This window comes from Tamandua tetradactyla, chromosome 12 (assembly GCF_023851605.1).
Source record: "Tamandua tetradactyla isolate mTamTet1 chromosome 12, mTamTet1.pri, whole genome shotgun sequence".
Lineage (NCBI taxonomy): Eukaryota > Metazoa > Chordata > Mammalia > Pilosa > Myrmecophagidae > Tamandua > Tamandua tetradactyla.
The window spans coordinates 95,131,469-95,155,329 of NC_135338.1; the positions used below are offsets into that span (position 1 = coordinate 95,131,469).

At 36.9% G+C, this 23,861-nt stretch overlaps 1 pseudogene; it reads left to right on the forward strand.

The window, feature by feature from the left end:
- Nucleotides 1-1,420: 1,420 nt before the first annotated feature.
- LOC143651474 (ribosomal L1 domain-containing protein 1-like) overlaps nucleotides 1,421-23,861 on the forward strand; it is a 77,063-nt pseudogene continuing 54,622 nt past the window's right edge.

Below are 23,861 nucleotides of genomic sequence, written 5' to 3' on the forward strand. Positions count from 1 at the left end.
TAAATGTTGTGTTAATTTCTTTTTTTTTCTTTCCGTTAATAAAAAAAAAAAAAAAAAAAAAAAAAAAAAAAAAAAAAAAAAAATAAATCCCAAAGGAAAAGTGTTGAGGTGAGTCTGAAATTCTGTTCTACTTTTTCACTCCAGCAACTTATTGATTCATTAACAAGATGTGTGGAGAGTCTGAGAACCAAGCAAAAACAAGTGTACCAGGCAGCGAAGTCAAACAGAGCTTTCGGCATTCTTGCAGGGGTGAGGAGAAGTAAATTGGAATTCATAAATCCTATTTCTTGAGTGTTCAAGATCCCAAATAGAAGGGAAAAGTAGAGAAGTGGATCAACTTTTTCCCTTCATGCATTCTCTAATGTGCAATTTGTTCTTGTGGAAAGATGAAGATGCCAAGTAAAAAGTAGATGCTAATAAGCCAAGGATTTGAGCACAAACATCAGTAGTCTTATGGTGTGAGAGATGGAAACACCATAGTTCAGAGCACTTCAGGTTGGAGGGGTCCTGGTAAATACCCCATGATTTCAAATACAGTCCCATGAAAGACGAGGACAGTCAAATGGAAATAGTCTATGTTGGTTTTTATTTTATTTTATTTTTTTATGCATGGGCAGGCACCAGGAATTGGACTCCGATCTCTGGCACAGCAGGTGAGAATTCTGCCACTGAGCCATCATCGTACCACTGAGTCTAAATTTTATAAAGTCTGAAATTCAGCCTCAAATTGCTCAATTCCAGATTGGTAGTCTGCTACTTGTCTAACTACAAACAACATCCTGAAAGAAATCCTCTCTGAATTAAAAGGATACTATACATGGTCTCTATATACAGCGTACATCTTTGCATACATACCGTCTGCTATTCTGTTAAAAATTATCAGGAATTCCAGGAGAAAGGACAAGGATAAGAACCAGATAATATGAACACATCCGCAGATAATGCAGGTGGTGAAATTGTCAGTCATGGACTTTAAAATAAATTTTATTTGTATGATTTAAAATAGATGATGAGACAGAAAATTTCAGTAGGAAAGATCAAATGGATAAACTAGAACTGGGAACTTCATTACCAATACCATAAATATGTATAAATATATCTTTCTCCTTTTCCTTTTATTCTCTTTAAAAATAAAAAGTAGCCATCCCTTGCCTATTCTTCATTTCTCTGGTTTTCTTTCTCTTTCCTGGGGGCGACCAGGATAGTGAACCCTAATGTGGAGTTTCTCAAGGCCAGGTGAGGACTGGACTGGCAAGGCTGTGGCGCTAGATCTGAAAAGGCAGATGAGGATGAAGAGGCAGCCGGGGTTGGGAAGGCCCAAGAGAATGGGGTGAGGAGGTGAAAGGGGCAGCCAAGTGCTGCAGAGGCAGCCCCCCATATCTTTCCATGCCTCAAATGTAGTAAACCAGCATAATTAGACATGGCAAATCGGCAAGTCAGGCCCAGGGTCATCTTTGGAGAGGGAGACATGGGGCAGGGCCTAAAGGGGGATTCGTGAGTGCAGCCATGTCTATACCCTCATCAAGAGGGCACATCACCTGATTTAGGGCTTTTGTGTGTTTGTGTGTGAAGAGTCAACAAGCTCTACATTTAGGATTTGTAGTTTTTTGCATGTAAGTAATATTTCAATAAAAATTCACTTGGAATATAAATTCTGACCTGACTTAAAATTAGAAAATAAGGCAGCAATATTTAAGTATGCTTTGACATGAATACTGGTCCAGGAGCCTAAAATGTCATGGTAAATGTGTGCACCATAAGCAGAGCCACAAAGAAGGTGGAACCTTTGATGTAGGAATTGATGAGAGATGAAGCTAGGGCAGGATGTGATGACAGGTGATGCTAGAAAAGCGTAACACAGACAAAAAATTGGAAAGAACACGTGAAGAATTCTGATGCTTGGGATCCCACGCTCAGTGCTGGCTCTAAGGAGCCATAGTCCTAAATATCCACTTTCATGATTAACCCAGTTCAGACTCCAGTCTCTTTGAATAGAAACTTCTCTCTGAAGTTTTCTCCAAGTCTCTTTTCCTATGCCTTTGAAACAAAAGTCAAATTCATTGGAATGTTCTTAAAGTTTGCGGGCTTTATCACTGCAAGGGTCAGAGATGCCTTACTTCTTTCCTCCTCCACCAAAACTTTCCTTCTTTCAGTTTCCCACATGCCTGTAAATGTCATCATGATGTCCTTGCAGCTAATTTTCAGCTGAAGTTCTTTCTTACACGGGAGGGCTCAGGGTGCTCTCTGCTGGCCTTCTCTCCAGGCCTCTGGGTTCCAACAGCTTTGCCCGGGGTGATTTCTTTCTCTATCTCCAAAGGCCTGGGCTGAGCTGTGAGTGCTGAAATGAAGCATGCTGAGCTGCTTGGACTGTGCTACGTTGAGCTTTCTCATTTAAGCACCAGCCAATTAAATCAAACATCATTCATTACAGCAGGCACGCCTCTTAGCCAATGGCAGATATAATGAACAACAGATGAGGTTCACATACCATTGGCTCATGTCCACGGCAAAAGAACTAGGTACCTTCACCTGGCCAAGTTGACAACTGAATCTAACTACCACAAAGCCCTTTCTTTCCTAATTCCACAATATTTCTCATGTTCTTTTATCTGAATTACCATACCACTCTTTTACTCTAAATCAACATTTCTCATATTAATTCCTTCAATATTCTGCTAATGGAGCTTTCCTTGGTCCAATCTCCAGACTCAATATGAAGTCAGTAGACAACAAGACGTCCCCATCTCATTTAAAGTAAAAAAAAAATCTCCTTAAGAATATTGATCTAAATATCATAAGTAAGTTACTAAATGGGTTCTTATAAAGCATCAGTAGAATAATGGATGCTACTAGTAAGACAGGGATATTGAAACACAGAAGATTGAAACATAGAGTTCTATTATTTAATTTATTAATAATATCTTCAGTATATACCAAAAATGCTATTGAAACAATGAAGCATTTATTACTGATCTAATTATTGTTTTTATTGTCAATGCCTTGTGAAAAGAAATATCTTAATATAGTTAATATATAAGATATATAAATCATATTTTACTTATGTATTTTATTCATATATCTACCATATATATCTAACTATGTATATACTTTATTATTTAAGTATTTTTAATGTATCTGCTATATATTTATAAATACATACATATAAATATATTATTTGTATCAATGCATAGACATGATCCTAACTTTAAAAGAAAATTTTTGCTTGGAGGGGCTTGATTTTCTCTTCTTTCCTTCCCTCCATGTTTATCCTCCCCATCTAGTAACCCAGAGGGTTCCTCTGTCACCAACTTAGCATATTTACTTTCATGAATTTGCTCATGGCTATATATACACAAATATATGTATTACACAGACATGCTATTTTGGTTTGCTAAACCTGTCAGAATGCAACATACCAGTAATGGATTGGCTTTTATAATGGGGATTTATTAAGTTACAAGTTACAATTCTAAGGCCATGAAAATGTTCAAATTAAGGTACCAAAATGGGATAGATACCTTCTTGGAGGAAAGGCAACTGGCACCTGGGTTCCTTTGCAACATGGGAAGTCACGTCTTCCTTCTGCATCTCCAAACATCTGTGTCCTCTTCAAAATGACCCTCTCTTAAAGGACTCCATTTAGTAGATTAAGACTCACCTTGAACGGGCGAGGTCACATCTCCATGGGAACACCCTAAACAAAAGGTCCCACCCACAATTGGGTGGGTTGCATCTCCATGGAAACAACCTAATCAAAAAAATCCCACCCATAACAAGTCTGCACAGATTGGATTAAAAAAGCATGGCTTTTCTGGGGTGCATAATAGTTAAAAACAGCACACGTGCAAACACGTAGACTCATATATACTCACAGTCCTATATACACAACTGGCTGGTTTTGAGATTTTGACATTATTTAATAAAACATTTTATAGTATACAAAATTTTCTATGTATTGTTTTTCTCTCTCCTTAAACAAAATACCTACTGAGAATCCTTCCACATCAACTATAGCTCTAAAGCATTTTTATTTTGGTATAGAGCTCTATGATGGAGATAAGCCATAATATATTTAACATATAGTTGAAATGCATATTTTTCCTCATTTTGTCACTATAAGCAGTGCACCGTAAAATATCTATATGTATTTGTAGTAGGTTGCATTTCCTGTGAAACAATTTCTGAGTTAGAATTTGAGTCTCCCAAGTCTGTGGACCATTTAGGTAAGTTCTATGAACTGCTTGTTTGTAGCTCTTGCCTATCATTTTAATATTGGATTATATATGTATTTTTTCTGGTGAATTTGTAAATATTCCTCGGACATTATAGACATTAATTCTTTATCTGTTATTTGCATTGAAAAATTTTAGTAAAAAATCTAATTTTATCTCTATTGATGATTGTTATTGTCATATTTTACCATAAACATCGTAGTTTTCACAATGGAGTGATATTCCTGTGAGAATTCCTTTTGGAAATAGTATAAAATAAACCTACACCTATACTTTCTTCTGATGGATAACAGATTCTGCTAGAACTATTTACAAAATAAATCTTTATTTTCTACTGATTTGACAAATTGATTCTCTGTACTAATTTCAAAGATATACACACTCTCTGGATTCTGTAATGTCAGTAAATACAGCTTCAATAAATTGGAATATATTTTTGAATCTTTAATCTGATAAATATACATAAAGTCATCATTAATAGGTAAAATGCAAGAAGTTTTACCATTAATGTCAGGAACAAACCAACTTTTATTTAAATTGTTTTGAACATACAAATCAATGTAATAAGTAAAGAAGTAGAAATTATTAGAGTATCATGTATTAAAATATAGAGTCAAATTTTTAAATTATTTCCACATGATATGATTGTATACTGAAAAACTATTTTAACAGCAAGAAAATTTTATAAATTAGCTGGTCAAAAATTAATATACAAAATTCAATAGCTTCCTAGATACAAATGGTGAAGCTTTAAAATCAAGTGCAGGAAAGATCCCACTTAAATAGCAACAAAAATGATAAACTAGGTATAAACTGGAGAAATGCTCAGTGCCTGTAGGAAAAAAATGATAAAATTCTACTGAGAGGCATAAAAGATGAATAGAAAAAAAAAACACAGACATATTTCTTATTTTTAGAAAGATTCTATATTGTGAATATCTCAATTCCTTCTAAGTACATCTGTAAATTCATTGCAGTGTCTGGATTCCCAAGGATGGTAGATATCCTGTCCTGGAACAAGAATCACGGGAAAACTGAGCAGATAGAACAGTGATTTATTGCTGCTGTTTACCTGTTCAGATGTAGTGACAAATAGCAAAATTATGTTCTTGTATATTTTATAATTCATACTTTCTGATAAGCTAGGTAGACTAATTGCACAGTATGACTGAACAGGTTTGTATATTGGAAGCAGAGAACTTTTTCTAGTTTCACAGGTCCACAGCTAGAAGGGAATTGAACCCCAGAACAGAGCACACCTGTAACTCATTTCTATGAGAATTTATACTTAGCATTTTTACTAAAATGACTTAAGGCTTTTGGGATACTGTGATGGAATGACTGCACTTTGTGTATGAAAACAGCATGTCTTTTGGGGGCCCAAAGGACTGTATATGATGGCTTGAAGCTGTTATGTACCCCCAGAAAATCATGTTCTTAAAGATAACCCATTCCTATGCGTGTAAACCTAATGTGGGTGGGAACTTTAAGTTACTTCAGCTGAGGTGGCTCTGCATATGTCTTAATCCTCTTACTGGAGTCCTTTATAAGCAGGATGAATATGGAGACAGAAACAGAGAGAAAGCCACAGAAGCACAGATCGCTATGGAAGCAAGAAGCTGAAAGCAATAAAACCCAGAAGAGAAGGGAGAGACCAGCAGAGGCTGCCACGTTCCTTACTTAACATGAGACAGAGGCGTCCAGGATGGCCAGCAGCCGGTCTTCACGGAGAAAGATCCACCTGATGATGCCTTGATTTGGATAGTTTTCTCAGCCTTAAAACCGTGAACTTGTAAGTTAATAAGTCTCCATTGTAAGCCAGCCCATTCATGGTCTCTGCATTTCGGCAGCTTAGCAGACTAAAACAATAAAGGTGCTTAAAAATACGGCTAGTGGGAAAAAAAGATATATATATATATATGTTTGATGTAGAGCAGTGATTCTTAAACTTGGGTGTGCATCAGAATCACCTGGATGGCTTCTTCAAATATGGACCACTGGCTCCTCACTCACAGTTTGCATTTCAGTGGGTCTGGAGTGAAACCTAAGGCTCTACATTTCTAACAGGTTATCAAGTGATGCTGCTCCTGCTGCATCTATCCTTTGAGAACCACTGGTAGAGAGGGAGGTAGTCAATATTCCTTTCCCAAATCCTAGAGACTGGGGGAAGTGTGAAGTCCTACTTATTCCAGAGACAGCATAAGTATGTTGTTAGGCACAGGGCTGATTAGTTGTTTTATTTTATAGATAAGTAGCCTTGAGTTCGGTGGAGGTTGAGTGAGGGCTGTGATGCATGGCTGCTTTGAATTTCAACACAGATCTTTAATTCTCATTGCTCAGTAACTTTTAGCCTCTGAGGGTTCCTCGAGGTCCCAGGTCCAAAAACAACTTTTCTAATCAGTTGTGGGGGAAAAAAAACCAAAAGTCCAAAGTGCACACTAGGGGGATTGCTGCTCCATTAGGCTTTACCCTGTTGGGCAGCTGAGTCCAAGGTGACGTTGAGAATTAACCACACAGAGCCTAGGAAGCTTTCAGTGCATTTGTCCTCATGCCCCAAGCTTCCATTTCCAGGGTGGCCAGAAAAGCAAAGAGATGGATATTAATAATAACAAAAGCTCCCACCCACAGTAGGTTAAAAATGGCAGAAACCTATGCTAAATCGTACTGGTCCCTGCTGGAGTCTGATGTTATTAGGAAGGCTAAGGGGGCTTTGAATGAAGGTCAGCCAGAAAGCAAGGCTGGATCCTATTGAGAGGAGTGCTAACTAAAGAAACCTGTCTCTCCGGCCCCGGCCACCCTCCATAGGCGACAAATTAAAGGACATTTTACCCAAGTCACCAAGTAGCCACAGCTTCCTCTGAGGTCACTAAGGTGACATCTTTTTATATATTTCACTGGAATGTGGCCTCTAACTGACCCTTGATTTAATTAAGCAAAGATGCTTCTCTCCCTTTAAAAATAGAATGAAAGAAATAAGCCAGACCTAGGAGTGAAAATACTTGGGCAAACAAATGGGGATTTTTCTCTCTGCCTCTGCCCAATAAGAAGGATTCTGGATGGGTAACTAATCATGGGAAGCTTTCATCACTGGGTGGAAAAGTGTGGTAAAATTCCCTCTTCAATCCAGAGCAGAGATTCTTCTCCCTTCCTCTTACAGGTAGAGAATAAAATGGTGAGGTGTGAAGTCCGGGAATCAAGCCTGCAAAAGGCTGCCTCCCAGGGCTGGCAGCCAGGCAGCTGCTTTTGTCGCAGGAGCTGGGAATTGTGAATTATAGACTCCCTGCCTCCCAGCCAGAGCTGTCCCCCATGGACCTTTCTCTTGTTGTTTCCTGATTATTTCAGATTCCTGTTAAACAACCCTGAGATCAGAAGCCCTTGTTGTGAAGGGAAAGAAAACAAGGAGCCGACTAAACTGCTGTACACAAAGTATCAGCAAGGAAGCAATGCCTCCACCAAACGCTTCCACCCTGGGGCGTTTCTAAGGTACACTCCTGTTTGACTCTCTGGGTGCACTGAGAACACTACCCAGATAGCGTTTATAAGACACACAGGCAAAACCCTTTGCACATCCGATTTGATCTAAGGAGCAACACTGTGAGTTGAAAATTATAATGCCCCCCAATTGTCTACTGACTTTCTAACAGTGCACGTGGGGGCTGTGATGACATCAGGCTCTACGGACATGAGAAATTGATGTTCAAGGTATGGTTTGAGAAAGGAGAGGTGGCTGTGTGCAACGCACACATGCGTACCTATGTATGTAGGTATTCATATATAGCTAGAGTAAACTTGACAAAATGGGTGTTTGTTTCACAGATGGTCAGTGATGTGACAGAGGCTTTCATGTAGGAAAGTGAAATGCAGTCTCTGCCACAAACTCTGTGATGTTGGGAAAATCCTGCCCTTTGCTGGAACTTAGTTCTAAAATGAGCACTAAACATACAGTATATATGAACATACCTTATGCGGCCAGAACAGTGAGAATTTACTATATTCCAAGCACACTGCTGTAAGCATTTTAAAAACATCATCTCATATATTTTTGTGGAAAAGCTGCATGCCTGGGAATATCTCCATTTTACAGGTGAAGAAACCTAGGCTGAGAGAGATTAAATTACTTGCCAAAAGTCACATTGCTGGTAAGTGAAGAACTAGGACATAAATATAAATATGACTCCAGCTATTCATGCATGAATTAATTAATTTAACAAATTATTATGATATGTCTACTTTTTCCTGGACATTGCTCTAGGCATAAGATATAAAAACTGGTTTAGCTCTGCCCTAGTGGAGCTAATAGTCTCAGGTGGGAGAGAATTGTTAATCAAATAAGTAAAGCTGTAGTTGTAAAATGACAATACTGGTAAGCTCTCTGAAGGAAAGGTTTCTGGTGATATGAGAAAATATAATAGGAAAAATTGACCTAATCTGGGAGTCATGGAAAGGAACTGACATTTGAGGAAAATCTGATGAATGACTAAGGGTTCTAGGCAAAAGGAACAAAGATCCTGGACTTAAAGGAACCACAGAATTAAAATTTGAGGACCATTCTATGAGCAATCAGAGGATTTAAAATGTTGAATTAAGGGTGGGCCATGGTGGCTCAGCGGGCAAGAATGCTTGTCTGCCATGCCAGAGGACCTGGATTCGATTCCCAGTGCCAGCCCGTGTAAAAAAAAAAAGATGTTGAATTAAGACATATTGGTTTGAGCCATTGATACACCATGTATGGAATGTTTGTATGTTAAGAACATTTGAGTTTGTATGTTGTTTTGTTAATAAAAATATTTTTTAAAAAGATATATTGGTGTCATGAACCAATTTTTATTTTGAATTATATATTTAGCTATGAAGCAATATAGACTGGAGGAACAGAAAAGCAGAGTTTATTTCAATATCCAAAAAAATATAATAGTCATTAGGACTAGTTAAAGTGGCTATACATTTTGATCTAAATATCTGGAGGAAAAAAGCCATTTTGATGTGAACATCAAGTCATGGTAATTGACTAAAAGTGGGGGCAAAGAGGGAGTGTTATCTTGCTGGTTTGTATAGGTTATTGTGATGCCCTGATATATCCTAGAGTAATCTGGGCAGATGATAGAGTATTGGCAAAGTCTCTTTGAGGCACTGGGGAAAAATATGGAAATAGTAAACTTTCCCACCTAGGGAAGATCTGATATTCTCACAAGCACTGGGGACTACCAATTTAGTAGGTCAAGGCCTCAATCTTGGGGCTTGCCCTTAAGAAACTTACTTCTGCAAAGGAAAAGCTAAGACTACTTATAATTATGCCTAAGAGTTAACCCCAGAGAACCTCTTTTGTTGCTCAGATGTAACCTCTTTCTCTTAAGCCAACTCTGTAGGTGAACTCATTGCCCTCCTCCTACATGGGACATGACTCCCAGGGGTGTGAATCTCCCTGGCTTTATGGGACAGGACTCCCGAGGATGAACCTGGTCCTGGCATTGTGGGATTGAGAAAACTTTCTTGACCAAAAGGGGGAAGAGAAATGAAACCAAATAAAGCTTCAGTGGCTGTGAGATTTCGAATAGAGTCCAGAGGTCATTCTGGAGGCTATTCTTATGCATTGTATAGATATCCTTTTCAGTTTTGTGTGTACTGGAGTTGCTAGAGGGATATGCCTGAAACCATTGAGCTATATAATCCAGTAACCTTGATTCTTGAAGATGACTGTATAACTATATAGCTTTCATGGTGTGACCATGTGATTGTGAAAACCTTGTGACTGACACACCCCTCATCCAGTATATCGATAGATGAATAAGAAAATAAAGACAAAAATAAGTAGAAAAATAAGGAGTTATGGGGGTTTAGGAAGTTTTGGGTGTTACTTATTACATTTATTTTAATTTTTCTTATTTTTATTTTTTTTGCAGTAATGGGAATGTTAAAGAATTGTGATGAGGAATGCACAACTATATGATGATACTGTGATCCATTAATTGTACATTTTTGGATGATTGCATGGTATGTGAATATATCTCAATAAACTTGCATTTAAAAGTGTGGGCAAAGGGAGAATATTTGAAAAGTTATAACTGGGTTTCTAGCACAATTGGTGGATAATAGTGCTAATTACTAATAAGGAAGGCTAATGAAAAATATTTGAAAAGTTATGACTAGGTTTCTGGCACAATTGGTGGATAATGGTTCTATTTACTGATAAGGAAGTCTAATGTTCTAGTTTGTTAGCTGCCAGAATGCAATACACCAGAAACAGAATGACTTTTAAAAAGGGGAATTTAATAAGTTGTTAGTATACAGTTCTAAGGCCAAGAAAATGTCCCAATCAAAACAAGTCTATAGAAATGTTCAATCACAGGCATCCAAGGAAAGATACCTTGATTCAAGAAGGCCAGTGAAGTTCAGGGTTTCTCTCTCAAGTGGAAAGGCACATGGTGAACACAGTCAGGGTTTCCCTCTCATCTGGAAGGGCACATGGTGAACACAGTGTCATCTGCTAGCTTCTTCTCCTGGCTTCCTGTTTCATGAACCTCCCCGGGAGGCGTTTGCCCTCTTCATCTCCAAAGGTCACTGGCTCATGGGCTCTCTGATTCTTGTGGCTATGTCGGTCTTCTCTGCTCTCTCTGAATCACTTATTCTCCAAATGTTTCTTCTATCATAGGACTTCAGAAACTAATCAAGACCCACCTGAATGGGTGGAGACATGTCATCACCTAATCCAGTTTATCAACCACTCTCGATTATATCACATCCCCAGGGAGATGATCTGATTACAGTTTCAAACATACAATGCTGAATAGGGATTAGAAGAAGCAGCTGCCTTTACAAAATGGATTAGGATTAAGACATGGCTTTTCTAGGGGACGTACATCCTTTCAAACCAGCACAGCTAAGGAAAGAATAAGTAGTTTATGTGCAAGTTTTTATTTGTCTTTTAAATGGGTGTGGTTTGGGGGAGTTTTGCAAAATCCGGTCACAAAGATCTCCCCACCCTGGTATGCATACCCCTTCACAATGTCACTTCCTGCATCAAGAAATAACATTTATTTCCCTATTCCTTGGATCAGGATTGGTCTTATAACTTACTTTTACCATTAGAATGTGATAAGATTGGCAGTATGGTAACTTCATTTTTTTTTTTCAGGTGCACTGTCGGGGAATCAGCTCCGGGTCTCCCACATGGAAGGCAAACATTCTACAACTGAACTATCCATGCACCTAGAGGTGATGCTTTTTAAGAGGCCTTACAGGTTCTGATTTCTTGAAATGCTTAGAAGCTGGTCTATCCTACTGGAGAATTAAAGAAAACCTGAGCAATCCAACCACTGACCATCACTAAATATAAAAAATCTGCGATCATTTTGGCTTTTCACACTGCTGATCCTCCAGCTGAGGTTGTTTCTTTATCCCCGAATCCTGAATTTATTTCAGTGACCCCATGTAGAACCAGAAGAACTTCTCAACCCACACAGTTAAAAGAAATGTTAAATTGTTGTTGTTGTAGCCACTCACTTTGCAGTGGTCTGTTATGCCCTAATAGATAAGTGTAGCAGGAGATTGCAGGAGGAGGGGTTGAGACAAGCTCTGGTCATGTTGAGTTTGAGCTGCCCTCTGATGTCCAAGCTGGTAAAAGACAGAACACTTGAAAGATCCCAACTAGGTTTTTTGCACAGTTGTTTGTGGGTGCATTCATTGATAGGGAAGACTGAGAAAATAATAGGTGGTTGGTTTGTTGTTTGCCAAAGAAGCCGTTGCATTTTTGGGTTCAGAGTAAAAGTAAGATATGGAGATAAAACATTGGGAATTATCAACCTATAGATATTATGTGAAGCCAGGTATGTAAATACAGTTGTCTGGAGGAAATATATTATAGTGGTTCCACCAAACTCTACATGCAGACAGCTTGGATTTGAGTCCTAGCATTGCGATTTGATAACGTGTGAGTCTGGGCATGATTCAGCTGTGTCTGTACTCTCATAGAGTTATTGTGGGCATTAAATGAATTAAATATTTAGGTGTTCTGAATAATAGACAAGCCACATGTTTTGCTATTTTTTAAAAGGAGGGATTAAGAAGAGAAGAGAACCTAAGATAACATCTGGAGGGACCTCAACAAAGAATTCCTTAGAGTAAGCTAAACATGCAGATGGGGGGTGGGGAAGGGAGCAGCCAGAGAAGTTTTGGGCTGTCAGAGAATCTAAAGTGAGAGTTTTAAGAGAAGGAAGAGGGGTAAACCATGAAAAGTGCTGCTGAAAGATCAGGAAAAAATGAGAGCTTTAAAATACCCATTGGACTCAGCAATGTAGTGATCCCTGTAATATGAGAAATGCATTGACAATGGAAAGTTAGGGGTGAAAGAAGGCAGATTGGAGTGTGTTGAGAAATGAGCAAGAGGTAAGGAAATGGGGAAAGTGAACACTGATGATTCTTTTGAGAATGTTTCCTTTTAAGAAAAGATATTGATAGATTGAAGATTTTTTTAACAAAAAGATGTGTAATATTTATAGTTTTCTGGTTTATATATAACAAACTGCTATGTAAACCATAAATGTAACCACTGAAAACAATGTGTATGTTCACACGGTTCTGTAGTCAGAAGTTCTGTAGTCAGAAATCTGGGTAGGCTTGCCTGGGTTTTCTGCTCAGAGTCCTGTAAAGTCGAAATCAATGAGTCAGTTAGGCTGGGTTCTTATCTGGAGTTTCCAGGGAAAAACCTGCTACCACTTTATTTCAGATTGTTGACAGAATTTCATTCCTTATGGTTGTAGAACTGAGGTTCTGGTTCCTTTCAGGCTGTGGGCTCCTCGGAGTTGCTCTCTGCTCTGAGGGATTTCTTGCATTACATCTTGTATGTCCTACTCCATCTTCAAGCCAGCAAAGATGCATTGAGTCTTTCTCCAATTTTGGGTCCCTCTGACTTCTGCTTCCCTCTTCTGTATTTCTCTTCTGCCACCAGCCACAAAGCATTTTGCTTTTCTTTTAAATTTCTGTTCTAGTAATGTGTATATGACCTAAAATTCCCCTCTAACCATATATAATGCAGTGTTGTTAATTACATTCATGATGTTGCGTTAGAAATTCTGTACAATTTAAGCATTAACTTCATATTCCCTACCCTCAATCCAGCCCCTGGTTAACTATATTCTGGGTTCTGACTCTATGGATTTGCTTATTCAGATTATTTCATATCAGTGAGCTCATACAATATTTGTCTTTTTGTGTCTGGCTCATTTCACTCAACATGATGTCATCAAGATTCATTCATGCTGTAGCATGCATCAGGGCTTCATTCTCTTTTACAACTGAATAATATTCCATTGCATGTATATACCACATTTTGTTATCTATTCATCTGCTGGTGGACACTTGGGTCATTTACATCCTTTGCAGTTGGGAAAAATGCTGCTGTAACATCAGTGTGCAGATATCTATTTGAGCCCCTGTTTTCAATTCTTTTAGGTAAATACCTAGAAGACAAGTTGCTGGGTCAATGATAATTCTCTACTTAACTTTCTGAGGGACTGACAAACTCTTCCACCACAGCTGCACCATTTTACATTCCTGCTAGCGATGAGTGAGTGTCCCTATTTCTCTGCGTCATCTCCACACCTGTAATTTTCTGTTTTGTTTTCTTTATAGTAGCTATTCTAGAGGATATAAAATAATATTTTAGTGTGGTTTGCATTTGCATTTCCCTAATGGCTAATGATGTTAAGTATCTTTTCATGTAGTTTTGGCCATTTGTATATCCTCTCTGGGGAAACGTCTACTCAAGTTTATTGCCCATTTTTAATTTAGTTGTTTGTCTCTCTTTTATTGTTGAGTTTTAGGATTTCTATATATATTCTGGATATTAAACCCATATTGGATGTGGTTTCTAAATGTCGTCTTCCATTGAGTAGGCTGTTGTTCTAGTTTGCTAGCTGCAGAAATGCACTATTCCAGAAACGGAATGGATTTTTAAAAGAGGGATTTAATAAGTTGCTAGTTTACAGTTCTAAGGCTGAGGAAATGTCCCAATTACAACAAGTCTATAGAAATGTCCAATCAAAGGCATCCAGGGAAAGATACCTTGGTTCAGGAAGGCCGATGAAGATCAGGGTTTCTCTCAAGTGAGAAGGCACATGGCAAACACAGTCAGGGCTTCTCTCTCAGCTTGAAGTGCACATGGCAAACACGGCATCATCTGCTAGCTTTCTCTCCTGGCTTCCGGTTTCATGAAGCTCCCTGGGAGACATTTTCCTTCTTCGTCTCCAAAGGTCACTGGTTGGTGGACTCTACCACTCGTGGCTATGTATTTCTGCTCTGGTTTCTCTGAATTGCTCTCTGAATCTCCTATTCTCCAAAACGTTTCCTCTTTTATAGGACTTCAGAAACTAATCAAGACCTACCTGATTGGGTGGAGATGTGTCATCACCTAATCCAGTTTAACAATCATTCTCAATTACATCACACCTCCAGGGAGATGATCTAATTACAGTTTCAAATATACAATGCTGAATAAGAATTAGAAGAAATGGCTGCCTTTACAAAATGGGATTAGGATTAAAACATGGCTTTTCTAGGGGACATACATCCTTTCAAACCAGCACAGCTGTCTTTTCACTTTTGTGATAAAAACTTTGAGGCACATAAATTTTTAAATTTGATGAGGTCTCATTTATCTATGAGGTCTCATTTATCTATTTTTATTTTGTTGCTTGTGCTTTGGGTGTAAAGTCTATGAAACCATTGCCTACCACAAGATCCCAAAGATGCTTCCCTATATTTTCTCCTAGGAGTTTTACAGTCTTAGTTCTTATATTTAGTTCTTTCATCCATTTTGAGTTAACTTTTGTATATGGTGTGAGATAGGGTTCTTCTTTCATTCTTTTTTAGTTTTTTTTTTTAATAGAGTAGTTGTTGGTTTACAGAACAATCATACAAAAAATACAGAATCCCCATATGCTACCCCACCACCAATATCTTGCATTGGTGTGAAACACTTGTTATAAATGATATTAGCACTTTTTGTAATTGTGGTTTTTTAACATAGTAGTTACCTTTGTTACAATTAATGTAAGATTATTAAAATAGTACTATTAACTATTGCCCATAATTTACATTAGGTATATTTTAATACCACCTTATAATTAACACCTAGTATTATCTCATGCATTTGTTAGAATTCATGAGAAAGCATTCTTATACCTGTACCATTAATAATATTCCATCTAAATATTACACAGCTGTAAGACAGAATAAAGTCATGAAGCATGTAACAACATGGATGGATCTTGAGGACATTATGCTGAGTGAGTTTAGCCAGAAACAAAAGGACAAACACTGTATGGTCTCGCTGATATGCGCTAACATTAATGAATGAACTTGGAGAACTTCGATTAAGAACAGAGAGCATCAGCATCAGGAGATAGAAATAGAGTAGATTTGGAGTAACTGTCACTGAAGGGATACAGATTGTGCAACAGGACTGATTGTAAAAATTCAGAAATAGATAGCACAATACTACCTAATTATAGTACAATAATGTTACTACACTGAATGAAGCTGAATGTGAGAATGATAGAGGGAGAAGGGCTGGGGGCACATATGAAACCAGAAGTAAAGATAGACAATAAAGACTGAGATGGTATGATCTAGGAATGTCTAGAGTGTACAATGATAGGGACTAAATGTACAAATTGAAAAATATTTTTGCATGAGGAAGAACAAAGGAATCTCAGTATTTCAGGATGTTGAAAATAGATGGTAATTCATATTTTAAAACTTTAATTTACATATGAGACTAAAGGAAAAATGTGTATTTGGTACAAAATTCATATTTTGACTGGTGCATTTCCTAATATAACTTATATGGACGGTTTAATTGAACACTATAAATTCATGGAACCTTGAATAGGGCATAAGATTTCGTAGGTTTGTCCAGAGTGATTTGAACAGTGAATAAATCCCAGAGTGATTTGAACAGATAATAAAAGAGTATTCACAAAGTCCCCTTGGGGGAGTGATGAGAAAGGGGGGAAATTCAACTTCCCCATTTGGAGTATTCCTGATATTCTCACAAGCAGTGGGGTCAACCAAATCAATAGTCTGAGCCCTCAATCTTGGGGTTTGTTCATATGAAACTTATCCCTAAAAGGATAGACTAAGCCTACTTAAAATTAGGCCTGAGAGTCACCCCCAGAGAACCTCTTTTGTTGCTCAGATGTGGCCTATCTCTTTCTCAGCCAACATGGCAGGCAAACTCACCACCCTCCCCTCTCTACGTGGTACATGACACTAAGGGGTGTAAACCTCCATAGCAATGTGGGACAGAAACCCTGAAATAAGCTGGGACACAGCATCCAGGGATTGAGAAAATCTTCTCGACAGAAAGGGAGAAGAGAGAAATGAGACAAAATAAAGTATCAGTGGCTGAGAGATATCAGAGTCGAGAGGTTATCCTGGAGGTTATTCTTGCACATTTTATGTATATCCCCTTTTTAGTTTAAGTGTATTAGAGAGACGAGAGGGAAGTGCCTGAAACTGTAGAGCTGTGTTCCAGTAGCCATGTTTCTTGAAGATTAGTGTATAATGATATAGCTTTTGCAATGTGACTATGTGATTGTAAAAACCTTGTGTCTGATGCTCCTTTTATCTATGATATTGACAGATGAGTAAAAAATATAGATTAAAAATAAATAATGGGGCAATAAATGTTAAAATAAATTAAGTAGATTTAAACACTAGTGAACAATGAAAGGAAGTGGTAAGGGGTATAGAAACAAATAGGGGGGAAAAGGCTTAAAATCTATTGAGTAGATGCAAATACTAGTGATCAATGTGAGGGAAGGGTAAGGGCTTGGTATGTGTGTGTTTTTTCTTTTTTCTTTATATGTCTTTTCTGGAGTGATGCAAATGTTCTGAAAAATGATAATGGTGATGAATATACTACTGTGTGATGATATCGTGAGCCATTGATTGTACACCATACATGGACTGCTTGTATATTAAGAATGCTCATATTTATATGCTGTTTCGGTTTGATAATACAAAATAAATTAAATTTAGAAAAAAATAAATAACAATCCATCCTCTACATTATGACTCACTTTGATATGCAGTCATATGTTTTATTGCTTAACTTTTATTCTCATAACATATACAACATAAAGTTTCCCCTTTCAACCAAATTCACCTGTGTAATTCTGCACTAAGTACACTCAAAATAATGTACTGCCAACACCTCATCCATTTCCAAACTTTTGCAATCAACCTGAATAGAAATTGTTTATAAATTAAACATCAACTTCCCTTTCTCTAAGTCCAGTCTATCCCCTGCTAACCTATATTCCAGATTCTAACTCTATGGGATTTCTCATAATAATTAATTCGTATCGGTGAGCTCATACCATATTTGTCTTTTTGTATCTGGCTTATTTCACTCAGCATTAGATCCTCAAGTTTCATCCATGTTGTTGCATGCATCAGGATTTCATTCCATCTTATAGCTAAATAATATTCCAATACATGATTCCTCAGTTGATGGACACTTGGGTTGCTGTCATCTTTTGGCAATTGTGAATAATGCTGCTGTGAATATCAGTTTGCAGATATCTGCTTTCAGTTCTGCTGGGTATATACCTAGTAATGGGATTGCTGGATCATATGGTACTACTATACTTAGCTTCTGAGGAACTGCCAAACTGTCTTCCACAGCAGTTGCACCATTTTACATTCCTACCAGCAATGAATGAGTATTCCTTTTTCTCCACATCCTTTCCAACACTTGTAGTTTTCTGTTTTCTAAAAGTAGCCATTCTCACGAGTGTCTGTTTTCTAAAAGTAGCCATTCTCATGAGTGTGAAATGATATCTCATTGTGGTTTTTATTTTCATTTTTTCCCCTCATAGCTAATGATGCTGAAGAACCTGTCATGTACTTTTTAGCCATTTGTATATCCTCTTATAGAAATGTCTATTCAAATATTTTGTGCATTTGAAATTGGGTCGTTTGTCTTTTTATGGTTGAGTTGTAAGCTGTCTTTATATATTCTGGGTATTAAACTTTTATGAGATATGTGGTTTCCAAGTATTTTTCTCCCATTGAGCAGGTTGTCTTTTCACTTTTGAGACAGTCTTTTTTTTTATTATTATTAATTAAAAAAATTAACAAAACATTTAGAAATCATTCCATTCTACATGTACAATCAGTAATTCTTAATATCATCACATAGTTGCATATTCATCATTTCTTAGTACATTTGCATCGATTTAGAAAAAGAAATAAAAAGACAACAGAATAAGAATTAAAACGATAATAGAGAGAAAAAAAACCTATACCTCACATGCAGCTTCATTCGATGTTTTAACATAATTGCATTACAATTAGGTAGTATTGTGCTGTCCATTTCTGAGTTTTTATATCCAGTCCTGTTGCACAGTCTGTATCCCTTCAGCTCCAATTACCCCTTCTCTTCTTTTTTTTTTTAATTAACGGAAAAAAAGTAATTAACCCAACATTTAGAAATCATACCATTCTACATATGCAATCTGTAATTCTTAACATCATCACATAGATGCATGATCATCGTTTCTTAGTACATTTGCATTGGTTTAGAAGAACTAGCAACACAACCGAAAAAGATATAGAATGTTAATATAGAGAAAAAAATAAAAGTAATAATAGTAAAAACAAAACAAAACAAAACAAAACAAAAACCTATAGCTCAGATGCAGCTTCATTCAGTGTTTTAACATGATTACTTTACAATTAGGTATTATTGTGCTGTCCATTTTTGAGTTTTTGTATCTAGTCCTGTTACACAGTCTGTATCCCTTCAGCTCCAATTGCCCATTGTCTTACCCTGTTTCTACCTCCTGCTGGACTCTGTTACCAATGACATATTCCAAATTTATTCTCGAATGTCCGTTCATATCAGTGGGACCATACAGCATTTGTCCTTTAGTTTTTGGCTAGACTCACTCAGCATAATGTTCTCTAGGTCCATCCATGTTATTACATGGTTCATAAGTTTATCCTGTCTTAAAGTTGCATAATATTCCATCGTATGTATATACCACAGTTTGTTTAGCCACTCTTCTGTTGTTGGAGATTTTGGCTGTTTCCATCTCTTTGCAATTGTAAATAACGCTGCTATAAACATTGGTGTGCAAATGCCCGTTTGTGTGTTTGCCCGTAAGTCCTTTGAGTAGATTCCCAGCACTGGTATTGCTGGGTCGTATGGCAATTCTATATTCAGCTTTTTGAGGAACCGCCAAACTGCCTTCCACAGTGGTTGCACCCTTTGACATTCCCACCAACAGTGGATAAGTGTGCCTCTTTCTCCGCATCCTCTCCAGCACTTGTCATTTTCTGTTTTGTTGATAATGGCCATTCTGGTGGGTGTGAGATGATATCTCATTGTGGTTTTGATTTGCATTTCTCTAACGGCCAGGGACGTTGAGCATCTCTTCATGTGCCTTTTGGCCATTTGTATTTCCTCTTCTGATAGGTGTCTGTTCAAGTCGTTTTCCCATTTTGTAATTGGGTTGGCTGTCTTTTTGTTGTTGAGTTGAACAATCTCTTTATAAATTCTGGATACTAGACCTTTATCTGATATGTCATTTCCAAATATTGTCTCCCATTGTGTAGGCTGTCTTTCTACTTTCTTGATGAAGTTCTTTGATGCACAAAAGTGTTTAATTTTGAGGAGCTCCCATTTATTTATTTCCTTCTTCAGTGTTCTTGCTTTAGGTTTAAGGTCCATAAAACCGCTTGAGACAGTCTTTTGATGCACAAAAGTTTTTAATTGTGAGGATCCCTTTTCTCTATTTTTTCTTTTCTCTCTTATGCTTTGGGTATGAAGTCTAGGAAACCATTGCCTAACACAAGATCCTGAAAATGCATTCCTAAAGTTTCTTCTAAGGGAGTTTTATAGTCCTGGTTCTTATATTTAGGTATTTCATCTACTTCAGCTTAGTCTTTGTATGACAGTCTTCTGCATATGGATATCCAATTCTCCCTGAACCATATGTTGAAAAGACTATTGTTTCCCAATCGAGTAGACTTGGCCTCCTTGTCAAAAATCAATTGGAAAAAAAAAATTATTGGCTTCAGGTGTGAGTGACTATATCTGAACTCTCAATTCAGTTCCATTGGTCAGTATATCTATCTTTGTGCCGTACCATGCTATTTTGACCACTGTAGTTTTGTAATAAAGTCAGTAAGTACAAATCTTATAAGTTCTTCTTTTTCATGATGTTTTTGGCTATTCAGGGCCCCTTACCTTTCCAAATAAATCTGATCATTGATTTTTCCGTTTCTTCCAAGCAGGCTGTTAGAATTTTGACTGGGATTGCACTGAATCTGTTAATCAATTTGAATATAATTGACATCTTAATGATGTTTAATCTTCCAGTCCATGAAAAAGAAACAAGCTTCCATTTATTTAGTTCTTCTTTGATTTCTTTTAGTAATGGTTTGTAGTTTTCTGCGTACAAGTCCTTTATATCCTTTGTTAAATTTATTCCTCAAAATTTTATTCTTTTAGCTGCTATTGTAAATGAAATATTTTTCTTGATTTCATCTTCAGACTGTTCATTAGTAGTGTATAGAAACACTACAGATTTTTGTGTGTGTTTATCTCGTACCCCACCACTTTGCTGGATTTGTTAATTAGCTCTAGTAGCTTTGTTGTAGTTTTTTTGTGACTTTCTATATGTAGGATCATGTCTTCTCTGAATGGTGAAATTTGTACTTCTTTTCCAATTATTAGATGTCTTTTTTATTCTTTGTCTTTCATATTGATCTGGCTAGAACTTTCAGTACAATGTTGAATAACAGTTGTGACAGTGGACATGCTTCTGTAGTTCCAGATCTTAAAAGGGAAAATTTTCAGTCTTTCACCATTGAGTATGATGTTAGCAGTGTTTTTTTTTTTTTTTTTCATATATGTCCTTCTTTATGTTGAGGCAGTTTCCTTCTATTCCTATTTTACTAAGTGTTTTTATCAAGAAAGGATGTCAGATTTTGTCACATGCCTTTTTAGCACCAATTGAGATGTTCATGTGTTTCTTATTGATTCATTTTGTTGATGGTGTTATATTACATTATGCTAAATCGCCCTTGCATAACTGGAATACATCTCACTTGATCATGGTGTTTAATAATTTTAATAAGCTGTCTTATTCAATTTGTAAGTATTTTGTTGAGGATTTCTGCATCTATATTTACAAGATAAATTAGTCTTTAGTTTTCTTTTCTTGTAATATTTTTATCTGGCTTTGGTATTGGGGCAATGTTAGTCTGATAAGTTAGGTAGTGTTCCCTCTTCTTCAGTTTTTGGGAAGGGTTTGAGAAAGATTGCAAGTAATTTTTCTTGGAATTCACCTGTGAAGTTATTGTTGGGAGGTTTTTAGTGACCTGATTTAATCTCTTTACTTGTAATTGGTCTGTTGAGATCTTTTATTTCTTCTAGAGTCATTGTAGGTCATTCATGTGTTTCTAGGAATTTGTCCATATCACCAAGGCTGTCACACATGATAGCCTCTTATGATCTTTTTTATTTCTATGGAGTCAGTAGTAACATCCCATCTCATTTATGATTTTATTTATTTGCATTTTCTTTCTCAGTTATTGTTCTCGTTTGCTAGCTGCTAGAATGCAATATACCAGAAACAGAATGGCTTTTAAAAAGTGAAACTTATTAAGTTGCATGTTTATAGTTCTAAAGCTGTGAAAATGTCCAAATTAAAGCAAGGATATAGAAATGCCCAATCTAAGGCATCCAGGGAAAGATAACTTGGTTTGAGAAGGCCAATGCTGTTCAAGGTTTCTCTCTCAACTGGAAGGGCACATGATGAACACGGTGACGTATGTTAGCTTTCACTCCAGGCTTCTTGTTTCATGAAGCTCCCCCTGGGGCATATTCCTTCTTATCTCCAAAGGTCTCTGGCTGTGTGGGCTCTTGTGGTTCTCGTGGCTCTGTGGCTCTCTCCAAAATGCTTCCTCTGTTAAAGGATTCCAGTAAACTAATCAAGACACACCTGGAATCAGTGGGTTCACATCTCCCTTTAATCAAAGGTTAATATCCACAATTGGGCATGTCACATCTCTGTGGAGATCATCTAATCAAGTTTCCAGTCTGCAGTGCTGAATAGGGATTAAAAGAGACAGCTGCCTCCATAGAATGGAGCAGGATTAAAACCTGGCTTTTCTAGGGCATATAATCCTTTCAAGGTGGCACATTTGATTTTATTTATTTGCATCCTCTCTCTTTTTCTTCGTCATTTACAATTTTATTTATTTGCATCTTCTCTCTTTTTCTTTGTCAGTGTAGCTGAGTGTTTGACAACTTTATTGATCTTTTCAGAAACAAACTTTTTGTCCTGTTAATTTTCTCTCTCCTTTTTTTTTTAATTCTCCATGTCATCTATTTCTGTTCTAATCTCTGTTCTTTGTTTCCTCCTACTTGCTTTGTGTCTAATTTGCTTTTCTTTTTGTATTTCTTCCAGGTATGCTGTTAGGTCTTTGATTTTGGCTCTTCTTTCTTTTGTATTGAAAACACTTAAGGCTATACATTTCCCTCTCAGCACTGCTTCTTTTATGTCACATAATTTTGTGTTCTTGTTTGCATTAATCTAAAGATATTTACTCATCTCCCTTGTAATTTATTACTTGACCCATTGATTAAGAGTGTGTTATTTAACTTCATATATTTGTGGATATTACAGTTTTCTTCTTGTTGTTGATTTTCAGTTTCATATCACCATGTTCAGAGAAGTTGCTTTGTATAATTTCAATCTTTGTAAATTTACTAACACTTGTTTGGTGACGCAACATGAGGTCTGTTTTAGTTGCAAGCTGCCGGAATACAATATACCAGAAACAGAATGGCTTTAAAAAGGGGAATTTATTAGGTTGCAGTTTACAGTTCTAAGGATACGAAAATGTCCAAATTAAAGCAAGGCTATAAAAATGTCCAATCTAAGGCATCCAGAACAGATACCTTGGTTTAAGAAGGCCGATGATGTTCAAGGTTTCTCTCAGCTAGAAAGGCACATAGTGACAACTGCTAGCTTTCTCTTCAATGGCTTCCCCAGGACTCTGTCTATTCTGTTGGCTCTGTTGGTTCTGGCAACTCTAAAGATTTTTCCGAAATGGTTCCCTCTGATTTGTATGTGTGTCACAATAAGCCTATTAGTGTTTATTCTATTTGGAGTCTGTTGTGCTTCTTGGACATGTATATTTATGTCTTTCATAAGAGTTGCAAATTTGAGGGCTATTATTTCCTCAAATATTATTTCTAAATGTCACTTTTCCCCTCTTTTCTCCTTCTGTAACATTCAGAATGCATATTTTGTATGCTTCCAGCTGAAACACAGGTCCCTGGGACACTGCTAAATTTATTTCTATTCTTTTCTCTACCTCTTCTTCTGACTGTTTGATTTCAATTGTCCTATTTTCTAGTTTACTGATTCTTTCTTCTGCCTATTTAAATGTTATTATATACCTCTAGTGTATTTTTAACCTCCAATAATTACTGGTATGCTTCTTTTTAAACTTTCTAATTCTTCTATATGCTCACATATTGCCTTCTTAATATTCTTTAGCTCTATAGTCACCATTAATTTATTTTCCTTCATCTCCTTGAATTGATTT